General features: G+C 42.9%; 1 protein-coding gene across 2 annotated transcripts in view; it reads right to left on the reverse strand.

The window, feature by feature from the left end:
• znf609a (zinc finger protein 609a) overlaps positions 1–12557 on the reverse strand; it is a 184580-nt gene that overhangs the window by 55391 nt on the left and 116632 nt on the right. Inside the window, exon 1 of one of the 2 annotated variants that reach the window (XM_071326686.1) lies at positions 7431–8273. The exons of the other annotated variant lie outside the window; for it this stretch is intronic. The gene's annotated coding sequence lies outside the window, so the exon portion shown is untranslated. Of the gene's footprint in view, positions 1–7430; positions 8274–12557 lie in introns of those variants that run through there. 2 annotated transcript variants of the gene reach the window in all.

Genomic DNA, 12557 nt, shown 5'->3' on the forward strand with positions numbered 1-12557 from the left:
TATTTCCCCCTCCCACCCTCCCTCCCTCCCTCCCTCCCCCTCCGTCTCAGAGTCTCAGAGGTGCTGTGCAGCTGCAGCGCTCTCCTAATCTCATTAAAAGGCGCCCTTCCCTGTGACACTGACCTCATCAGAGTGGGACCAACTCGGACCACAAAGCCGCCCTGCATGCCTGTTAACCTGTCACCTCTCTGACACGGCCACAAGAGAACCTGCTCCCCCTCCTCATTCCTCCCCACGCAGCAGCTGTCGCGTTCACTCGCGGTCGCAGAGAGCCAGAGTAACAAGAGCACAATTTTCTATCCCACAAACACCACTAAGAAAATTGCCCTTGAGTGATACAAGTAGTTATCACTTTACTCAGGTCTGTACCACTAAGAAAACAATCCTTGACCTGATACAAGTGGCTACATTATCACTTTACATAAGTCTGCAGCACAAACACTACTAAGAAAGGGTCGTGGAGTGATATCAGTAGCTACATTAGGGTTGGGCGATATTACAATAGTGTGGGATATCGAAGATGGACAGCCATCGTCGATGGTGACGACGTCGTGATATGACAGACGATGTATAGCCTATTTAAACTTGACCGGCACCACGCAGTAAAGAGCTGACCGGGCAGCCCACAGCAGAGCCATGCCAAGTGGACTATTCCTTTGCTATAACCTGCATAATCTATTTAAATAAATATGTTATAAACAATTTACAGAATGCAAGAGAATAAATGTCGACAGGGCTAAGATTTTCCCCAAAGCAGCTCAAAATATCCAGTCAGAAAATATATTTTTTTTCTCTCATTGTCAGATGACCTGGGCCATATAGCAGAACACTCCGGTGTCTGCTATTATTTTAAAAGCCTCATTTTGTCTTTCCTCTCCAGTTGATATGAATACGACTTTCGTTTTTAGGCTGGCTTTCTCCTGACGTGATACTTCGTGATCAAACAATGAATTTAACTAACAGGAGTTCTCCGAAAGTTTGAAGATGTTTTTTGAATATCCTAAAAACATGATAGGCCTAAGGTAATAACGAGAGAGGTAGAATAAACAACAGCGAGATAGAAAAATCCAACAAGTACATTTGAACAAACCGTACAGTTGAGCAGAGCTTAGTGTTAAATAAATGATGCATGCATCCCTCCTTGCCATTGCGAACCAAATAGCCAAAAGCCAAACACTACTAATTAAAAAAGCCTATCAAAAGCACTAAGACAAGTTAAAGTTATGGAGAGTATTTCCCAAATAAGCTATTCTAATAAAGTGTTTCATGTCCTAAAGACGCAGCTTTCAAATGGGAACAAGTGTGAACGTCAGAGTCTATAGGCTATTCTCTATCACAGCTTGATTTAGAATGAGAACAAAATACAGGCAACAAGAAGTGAAATTCAAGTGAAATTGATTTTTCCCGATGGAAAAATCGAATGAGAAGTCAAAAGAAAACTTACAGCGGAGCAAAGCTTATGAAGAAAATGATGTGTAGAGTAGGCCTACACGATACCATCGTATATCACAATGCTTAATGGGTACTTAACACGATAAGAGAAAAGTACAATAGGAGAAATTTTGACACCGCCCCCAACCCTAAGCTACATTATCACATTATTTAGGTCTGTACCACAAATACTACTAAGAAAACGGTCCATGAGTAATGAATTAGCTACATTATAATTTACTCAGGTCTGTATCACAAATACTAATGGTGACTAAATATTTTCTCCATTAGTCTTGGAATGAAATATGCTGGGGGGCCGAAAGGCATTCTATTGAACTCCAACAGTACTTGAGTGTTACGACTCTGCTACATTCTCCCTTTACTTAGATATTCTCCTGTTTCTACGGTCCTAAACAAATGAGAGCCGATTAGACTAAACTCGAGGCAGGTGGAAGATTCTAGAGTTACAGTACCTTCAGAAAGTATTCACACCCCTCAACTTTTCCCCCATTTTGTTGTGTTACAGCCTGAATTTAAAATGTATTACATTTACAATGTTGTGTCACTGATCCACAGACAATAACCCATAATGTCAAAGCGGAATTATGTTTTTAGACATTTTTACAAATTATTTAAAAAATGAAAAGCTCAAATGTCTTGAGTGAATAAGTATTCAACCCCTTTGTTATGGCAAGCCTAAATAACTTCAGGTAATAAGTTGCATGGACTAACGCCGTGTGCAATAATGGTGTTCAACATAATTTTTTAACGACCTCATCTCTGTACCCCACACATACAATTGTCTGTAAGGTTCCTCAGTCGAGCATGGTGAAGTTATTAACTACACTTTCGATGGTGTTTCAATACACCCAGTCACTACAAAGTCACATGCGCCCTTCCTAAATCAGTTGCTGGAGAGGAAGGAAACCGCTCAGGGATTTCACCATGACTAATGGTGATTTTAAACCAGAGTTAAATGGCTTTGATAGGAGAAAACTGAGGATGGATCAACAACATTTTAGCTACTCCACAATGCTAACCTAAATGACAGAATGAAAAGGCAGCCTATACAGAATATAAATATTCCAAAACATGCATCATGTTTGCAATAAGGCACTAAAGCAATACTGCAAATAAATGAACTGAACACATAGCATTATGTTTGGGGCAAGTCCAACACAACACTCACTGAGTACCACTCTTCATAATTTCAAGCATGGTGGTGGCAGGATCATGTTATGGGTATGCTTGTCATCGGCAAAGGCTAGGGAGTTTTTGGGGGGGATAAAAAGAAAATGAAAAAATCCTAGAGGAAAACCTGGTTCACTCTGCTTTCAAACAGACACAGAGACAAATCCACTTTTCAGCAGGACAACAACCTAAAGTGCAAGGCCAATTATACACTGGAGTTACTTACCAAGATGGCATTGCATGTTCCTGAGTGGCCTCGTTACAGTTTTGAGTGAAATCGTCTTGAAAATCTATTGCAAGACTTGAAAATGGCTGTCTAGCAAAAGACCAACAACCAACTTGACAGAGCTTGAAGAATTTTAAAAAGAATAAACGGGCAAATATTGCACAATCCAGGTTTGCAAAGCTCTTATAGACTTACCCAGAAAGACTCAAAAAGGTGGAATCGCTGCCAAAGGGGATTTTAACATGTATTGACTCAGGGCGTTGAATACTTATCTAATCAAAATATATTACATATGTAGAGCATTGACAAAAAACAGACAATTAAATCCCTTTTAATCACACCTTGAGACAACAAAACGTGGAAAAAGTCAAGGGGAGTGAATGCTTTCTGAAGGCACTGCAGATGGATGGTGATAATCATCGCTGCTCAGCAATCATCACTGCAGGCTTGGGCTTAAAGGAAGGGCTCAGGAAGAGATACTACCAACTGCTAGCCAAGGGCCTTGGAGCTATTTTAAGACCATTGTGCTGGCTCTTCTCTGGTTGACGATTATTACTCCATTATAGGGGCAATGACACTATCCTTCTACACAGCCAAATTGGATAATAGAATCAGACAGATACATGACTGGATAAAGAGCACTGTGGTTTGCTACAGCCTTGACCTTGCTTAACGCCACAGGCACTGTTTGTACACAACAGTAGTGTGAGGGTTGAAAGAAAGGAGAGGAGGATAGGATGGGACAAAGGAGAGGCAGTAGACCTGGCATGTTGATTCACATCTCAACCAGGCGACCAAAAACGCTCACTCAAAGAAAGGCCAGCTATTCAGCTCACAGAATCATATGGCAATCTTGTACACTTGTCTCCAGTCTTTTGAGTCGACAGTCAGGCTAACCGTTAACGGAATAATAGCCTGAGTGAGTGAGATATTTATTCCACTGTTTTTGTAGCTAAGCGCAGAGGCAGGTTCTTGAAAGACTGCAGGTAAACCATCAGTTTGATGTTTCCGGCCTAACTGCCACTTTCTTGGCTCTCACCAGACACCCTGTAATACCAGCTATTTCTCGAGACAAAACCTCAATAGAGCTCAGGAGAGGCTCATAAAATTAGATCCACAGCACATAGCTGTCAAGACGGTGGACCGTTTTCTAGCTAAGTAGTCTGCGAAGCAGTCGTCCAACGCAATGCAGAGCGTTTCTCTTCACCGTGTGTCTTTTTCACTCACCGTTCATAAAACAGAGAGTGAAAAACAGGGAACATTTAATGGCTGCTCTTGGGTCAGAGGTCCTTTCAAGCTCGGACCAGATCCTCTCCAACACCCCATATTTATGATCCCAGGTCAGTTGAAGTTAAATCCGCCCCAAAAAGAGAAAGAGCCGTGTGAGACTGTGGAACTTGTTTTGAGAATGGGTCAACATTCCTTAAAGGAAAACTCCACTCAAAAACAATATTTTGGTATTTGTTTCATTAGTCCATTGTTGACATAGTCCCTAAATGTTTTGCTTGTCAGCAATCAAGTTTTCACGATATTTAACTTTCAAAATACAGAAATCATCCCCGTATGATGCATTTTGAATCACACTGTAGGTCTAAGGAATGTGATTTCACCCAATAGTATGGCCATTCATGAGCAAATTAACCCTGATACTGTATGTATCAAATTACATTTTAAAACAGTTTAGATGTAAATCGTAAAATTATTTTGCATGCTCCGAGTCTCAGATACAGTTTTGCATAAGGACAATTTAAGACAGTCTTCTCAGACTGAAAAACAGATTCTTATCTCCAGGCCACCAGACTGTTAAATAGTCACCGTTAGCCGGCCTCCGCCCAGTGCCCTGCCCTGAACTTTAGTCACTGTTACTTGCCGGCTACCACCCAGTATTCAACCCTGCAGCATAAGAGATTGGTGTCCTATGTATTGGTCACTTTAATAATAATGTTAACATACTTTATTCTAGTCAAGGCTCATCATATATAACTTTATTCTAGTCAAGGCTCATCCTATATAACTACATCTCCACACATCTTTTCATATACTGTCCATAATGTCTATACACACACATCCTCATTGCTCATTCTATTATTTCTATATTTCTTAATTCCTTTCTTTTTCTTTTGGGGATTTGGGTGTATCGTTTTTTATTACTGTACTGTTAGAGCTAAGAACATAACCATATCGCTACACCTGCGATAACATCTGCAAAATATGTCTATGTGTGAGCAAAACATGGTGCTTAATATGGTGCTTTATTTTTTTTAAAGAAATTGAATATAGATATTTTATGACTTGTTATTTTAGTTGTTCTACCAGTTAGCAACATATTCTTCAATTAAAAATTAAGCCAAGTGGTTATTCTGTGACTTTAGATAATAAGCTTTATTTTCTTTGCCGTGGTATTGTTTTGGTATCGAGTATTGTTTTGGTGTTGAGTGTCGTGAAACTAAACGTGGTATCAGTATCAAAGTCAAAATTCTGACACCGTGACAACACTTGTATGTTTCGAAGTTTGGATAGCACAGTAGAGTATAGTACAATACAGTACTGAGTACAGTAACAGTACAGCACTGTACAGTGAGTAGAGCACAGTAGAGTACAGTCCAATACAATAGTACAGTAGAGTATATTGCACTGTACTCTACTATACTGAACTCTACCCTACCCTAGTTCTACTCTGCTGTATTGTACTGCACTGTACTCTACTGAACTCTACCCTACCCTAGTTCTACTCTGCTGTATTGTACTGCACTCTACTGAACTCTACCCTACCCTAGTTCGACTCTGCTGTATTGTACTGCACTGTACTCTACTGTGCTGCGCTGTATCCATATTTATGCATTTCTGTTTAGTACAGATCAGGAATCCATGATGTAATTCCGTTATCAGGTGTACATCCACTTCACTTACTGGAAGATGTGGTCGCATAAAAACCTGAGGTAGATTTTACCGTAATTCCGTTACCAAAGTTTGAATCGACACAGTTTTTCCACTAAATTAGTTTTAGTACATTTTTCAGTAGAAATTGTTGAAAAGTATTCTTTGTGCGTATGGTTTGTTAAACGTTGAAATCATTGTTTTTTGTTTGGCATACATTTTAAAGTAAAGAATCTGAGTCAAAGCATAATTCTGTTAGTGTGGAATGGCCCACAGCAGGCTGGTAAAGCTAACATTATCAGGCTAGTAGGGCTAATGTTAGCATGCTACTTGGCTAGCAACCTTGCAAGCTGATTTGTAACAAATTCATCATGTATTTGCTTGTAGGTTGGCTGAAATTTTTATTGAACGATTTGGTTTAACTTGAACTCATTTGAAGAGACTTTTGAAATGATTTCTGTTGGTGTTTACATTATAGGGAATAGGCTGGCTTGCCGGGTCCTCCGTATAACGTCACACCCAGCAAAAATATTTTTTCCCCACATATCTTCAGCATTCTTTGGAATTCTGATTTGTTTTATGTAATAACTAGAAAAAGGTTAAAGTGAGGTATAACTTTTGCATTGGGACTTTTGATCCGTATACTAATGCAAATCCATATGTTACATGTGGCTACGTTTATGCTACCTACCCTTTAAAACACCCTCAGGCCGCCAGTGTTCACAAACTGTAGTGGTGAGAGCAAGTTAACTGCCTGACATTTTCAGGGCTGAAAACGTTATGGGCCGGACAAGATTAGTCTACCGTACATTCAGGAACAAAGGGACACAGAGGAGGTGGCAAACAAATCACTGCCTCAGCCCTCGTGTAAACATGACGTCGAAAACGATCCACACGCATACACAACCTGGAACATCTCCTTCCTGTGTCAGAGCAACAGCAGGGAGGAAATGTTTGGGCTGTCCCAAATGGAGAGCTGATCAAGGGGGAAGCGTCACAGAAACCCTTCACAGAAACCCTTCACAGAAACTCTCCGTGAAGCTCCCTTCTCCGTTCCACCCCAGCCAGATACCAGGAAAAAGGAGGGAACTCGACCAAAAAAATCACCCCCCCCCACTTCCTTATCTTCTTACTGTGACAGCTTTAATCTGACAATGCACACGAGGGTTCAGTCGGCATTTGAACTGCCTCACTTCACTGCGAGTCGATTGGACTGGCTTTGTTGCGTTTGAAGCTCCAGTTTTTCCCTCCGTGTCTGTCTGTCTGGGTCTCTAGCACTGTCAATGCTATTTCCCTGTTCCAATATCAATCTCTCCCTCTTTCTATAAACCAGTACTTATTTTTCAGAGGCAGAAAGGAGAGATGAATAAAGGAACAGAGGGCTCTTTCTATCCCCCCTTCTCTTTCCATCTACACCTCTCCTGCTGCTTCTAAAGTCTCTTCTTTCCTACAGCTGAGAAAGCTTTGAGCAAAGCACAGGCAGCTTCAAACGTCTCATCCATTTATACACAGAGCTCTGGCATCCCTCTCGCCTCCTCCTTTCCCTCAGCTGCCTGCCTCCCCCTCCTTCCTTTCCCCCTCAAGTGCTCTCTCCTTTAGGCAGAGGCTGCAACAGCATGGCTGCCTCTCTCACAGGCAGGCAAATCAGAGACAGACAGACAGACAGACAGAGACAGACAGACAGACAGACACGTTATATACTGACCCCCTCTGCCCATTGCAGGCCCACTGTAGTAGCCCGAGCTCTCACTGACAGTCAGTCCCAGATCCAGGCCTTCCTCTCCTCTCCTATGTAGGGTTGTTCAGTCCTGTTTTCCTCTCCTCCCCCCACCTCTTCCACTTTCTTGCTACTCGCGCGTCGAGAGGCGAAATGAGGCGCGCTGGAAATATGCTGGGGCTGACAATGGAATATAGCTGCTCTGAATGCACAAGACTTTAATGGGCTGAATTAGCAGTGCGAGCGAGTCGCTCCCTTTCGCTCCCTCCCTTTCTCTCGATCTCTCTGCCTAGCTCGGTCGTCCCCTCCCCCACGCCTTGCTGCACAGCCATTCCAGACACACACGCTGCTTACAAAGCTGAGAGACAGAGAGGGAAGGGCCAGCCGGCCATGAAAGTGCTTTGTTTCTCCAAGCTCTGGGATCGTTTCCACAGGCCTGCTCTGCTGTGTGCCCTCAGGATTCCTCCCTGTTACACATACTGACTCACAGGCTTTCCACAGGGCGCTTGTGTACACTAAACATTTATTCATCCCAATCGCTTCGATTACAGACATTATTATGAGGTAGTCATTTCACAGTTAAAGCTCATGAACAAAGATTGAGATTTTTTTGAGGAGAAAAAAAGCCGGATAAAAAATGATGGGGATGGGGATAGTAAAATACCCAGCATGCAATTAATTTCCCTGCTGTGTTAACAAACCAAAGTAGATCGGAGAAAACCACGATTTAAATGAATTAATGTTGTCACATTAAGTGAGCGTATTCTTTGACTGACTACATTAGCCCTATACCCGCGTCGGCCATTACAGACACGAAGAACGTTTCAGAGGCGAATCTCTCGTGTGAAGTGGCTGCCTGGTCTTCTCCCAACCCAAACCTCCACACACTCACTGCTAAATAGAGACAGAGCTAATCCTGTTTCAGCATGGCAGGACGGGATTATAACATACTAGGAGTTTATACAGCCCCGGCGATGGCTCTGTGCGATGAGGAAGAGATTACCTCTGGGAAGAATGTGTTCCTTCAAATAATGAAGTGTTATGTGAGGAATGTCATTTTACAGCACAGCTGTTTACCAGAGATCGGCCCCCAGGAGCAAATGTGTGATGCCACCGCTGCGAGCTCAAATAAGGGCGCAAGCGGCCATAGAATCCTGCAATCAGCATCTATAGGCAGCTAGCTGGCTGCCTACAATGCTTCTCTGTCTTAACCAGTGTTGCAACACGCTGCAGGCGTCCCTCGAAGGTGGGTAATCCGTACAAAGCCCTGTACTGGATGAAGGAAACAGACCAAGGACTTGTGTAGTACTTTTTCATCTGGGGGGGGGGGGGGGGACACGAACACCTATAAGGCTAGGCAATTTGTTATTGTGCATTTAATCGCTATGGCAACATGGACGTGTACGTCATCAACATCACCATGTTTCGGCATTCTGTACAGGTCTAGCCTATTTGTCCACATGGTACAGCCCTGACGGCCCCTCGCAATCCTTTGGTCAGATGGGATTCCAGAAATGGTTGCCCCCTGCCCGAAAGACACACTGAACACTACCTAGGGGACGAAGTAAGCCTACTACATTATCATAAACACCGAAGAGACAGGAGTACACAAAGCGTATTACGGTCAATTCCAAGGTCATTGGCTTTAATCATGTAAGTGGTCATAACTAATCTTCCTGTCAAAAACAAGTGCTCCGAAGAGGAAGACAGAGCCCTGAGAAAACCACTATGTAAAGTCCATACCATAACAGTAAACAAGTGTTATGTCTGCGTAAGTGCAGCACTAGACGTAAATCCCCCGGGTTGCGCACCACGATAGCTCCTTTGATGCTTAACAAATGTTTGGGAAATGGGGGGGGGGGGCTAACCAGAGCCAGCAGCACACTGAAGGTCAAGGAGACGACCAGATGTTGGAAAACAGAGTTTATGTGGCCAGCATGGATCCCGATATTAAATATTTCCACTAGGCACAACCACAGCTCTTGACAGGGTTTTCCTGTATCGCCATCCAACAGGACTATAAACTTAGCAGCTCTCGCCACTGTGACCCATAAGCCTGCACACTACGCTGACCCCCGGACAACATGCTCTCCCGTCTATAATGTGTACGCCCTACATAGGCCTGATGGCAGTGACTGTACATAGATCTGTAAACAGAAAATGGCATTCTGAACTAAGGAATCAGCGTATCCTCCTCCCCATACTTCTATTTAATGCCAATATCATATGCCATTTACTACCTTCAGCACAATACAAACAGAAAACAAGGAGGCTTTTTAAGAAGGAGTGATTTCGAAACGCTTTGCAGTATGCCATCTTGATTAATGGTACTCTACGCTCCATCTGTCAGGAGGCAGAAGGCATTGTGGGGGGTGGGGGGGGGGGATCTAGAACAGATCTGGGCGTGGGAGTCAAACAAACAAGCCCAGTCGTCTAAAAGAGTGGCCTTCTGAAACCGAGGGAAATGTGGAGAGAGAGAGAGAACAAGCTCTCGCCACCACAGCCAATGTGTTCGGCGAGCACGAGGGCAGCGGTAAAACTGAAACACAATACCCACCACACAGCTGTGCATTGCGTCCTTCCTGCAGTAAACATAGGCCGACGTTTAAGAAATTGACCGGACCCATATGCATTGGGTACGTAACCTGATTAGGATGCCATGGATAGAACGGTGTGTGTCCTTCTTACGAAACTCAAAATGTGCAATTTGAACTTGTTAAAATAACTGTCCACATTTACTTTTCCTCAGCCAACAAGACGATTAACAAACTGCAAAATCACGAGCCTATGTCAATCTACTATACCCCCATAGTAGAAAAGGTTCCTATTCTATTGGTCAGCTTGGCGTTCTGTGCGAGAAAGAAATAGCCTGTTCCAAACAGACTCTGGGACAATTGTGGGAAGATATTCATACAACCGCTAGGCCTACGCTACATCCGAACAACTTAAAAAGCAATAAGTCTGATGCAACAGGTCAAAACATTTAGCTTAAAATGTTGATAATCTATGATTTCTACAAATGTTAAGTGCAGCAATGAACGCACAAGGCAGTAGGCTACGCAAATGTTTGTTACATAATGCAATTATTGGGAAAACAGCGTTGTCAAAAGCACACTGCACATGCGAGCGGTTTCATGAAGTAGAGAGGGAAGATCTAAAGATGCAACAATTAGCATGAGTTACTAATAGACTAGGATTGTGCCTTTGGCTACTGGACAACGAAAAAAAGTTGATTTGAAAACCAATAGAACATGAGAAAAATAGGCTACTTGTTTCAATGGCATATGGAAGTCTTTATAATTGCCTGCACGTCTGGTTGGATTTTGGCTAGGCTAATTTGAAGCAAGGTAAGACACGCCTCATATGTAGTAAAGCGTAAAGGTTTGAAACAATTAAGTATGTGCTTTAAAAATGCTTACTGCCTCCAGCTCATTGCAAAGTGGTGTGTTATGCACTGAAGCCTGCCTAGTTGCCGACGCACTTGAATGGCGAATGGAAAGTGCACTTCAATTACCAGGTGAAAAATAAAAATAGTAGCTCTTTAATCGTGGCCATCAAAACTATTCATGATTTTTTATTCAGATCGCAATGAGATGCAGAAGAAGCAGCAGCTACTCTTCCTGGGGTCCACACAAAACACAGAAAATGACAAAACGCAGAACACTAATGGACAGGAACAGCAACACAAATCCAAACTAATAACACCACGACCGAAGAACAAGACTACAACTTAAAACTTTTTTTTTTTTTTTTTAAATCAATAAAAAATACAAAAACAATGATGGGTGTGTTTAGTTTGTCAAATTAAATAAAATGGTATTAATCACATGCTTAATAAACAACAGGTGTAGACTAACAGTGAAATGCTTCCTTAAGGGCTCTTCTCAACAATGCAGAGAGAAAGAAATAATAGAAAAGTAAAACACGTGATAAAGTAATAATAAATACACAATGATTGCGTGTCTTTTGGGGTATATATGGGTTTTTGGAGCTGTGTGTTAACTGGCTGAATAGAGAATTTGGTACTGTCAGCACATCAATACTTCTTACAGAGACCAGCACTGATGCAGTCGATCTCTCCTCCAATCTGAACCAGGAGAGACTGACGTGCATTTTAATGACATTGGCCCTCTGTGTACATTTGAGGGTCAGACGTGCTGCTGTTATGGGCCAGCTACAGCTTTTTTAGGTCATTCTTTGCTGCACCTGACCATTCAACTGGGCAATAGCCAAGATTCAGGCATGTTCATGACCAGTTCATTCCTCAGAATCAACCATGAGAGCCATTGCGTTTTCAAGGTAACAGACAGCGGTGCTCTCAATAGGGAGTCAGGTGAATAGATAAGTAGCACATTAATTCAGAATAACGGCACAGAGCCTTACTACACGGACAACATCAGCGAGCAAACAGAACACACTTTCAACAACACTCTTCAGACTCTCGAGACAAGGACAATTGCTGGCAACTATCAGCACCTAAACCTGGAAACATCCAACTGAATTTGTGGAAACAACTCGTAATCATCTGAAGACCATCCAAGGTTGAAGGGGAGGGCGAAAGGAAAAACAACTAAATCAACTCAGCGAAGCCTTCAGTCTTTTCACTGCTGACACAACAGGGTTATGGCAGAATCGAGGCTATAACACACACGATAGGTAGGTAGACTGAGCTAAGCATTCCCCCCTTGCTTTGTTCCCTTGATTTTGGTTCACTGTAGAGTGGAGACAGAGGGGCTGAGGGGCAGACTTGTGGAAAACAATGTGTGGAGTGTTTTTACTGGAGTCCTGCGGGGCAGGGGTGCTACAAAACAGCCCAGCAGCAGCAACCCAGGAGCTAGAGCCTGAACAAAAACACGGCCGACCGACACGTCGCGAGCTAACCCTCCACCTAACAAAACACACCCCTCTCTGCTCAGACAGCCCAGGCATTCAGCTATTTGAGCTATCCACCAGAGTAAACTCTGGGCTGAGAGAAGAATTCCACTCTGGCGAAAGCAGCGGACAGCCATAATGCTGCAAAATCACGAGATAATTCACTGCACTCATGGAGGCTTACCCTCGGTGCACTCCTCTTGGCACATTTTCCAAGACGGCATCTAAAAGGTTTTTATGTGA

The sequence above is a fragment of the Salvelinus alpinus genome, chromosome 9 (genome assembly GCF_045679555.1).
Source record: "Salvelinus alpinus chromosome 9, SLU_Salpinus.1, whole genome shotgun sequence".
NCBI lineage: Eukaryota > Metazoa > Chordata > Actinopteri > Salmoniformes > Salmonidae > Salvelinus > Salvelinus alpinus.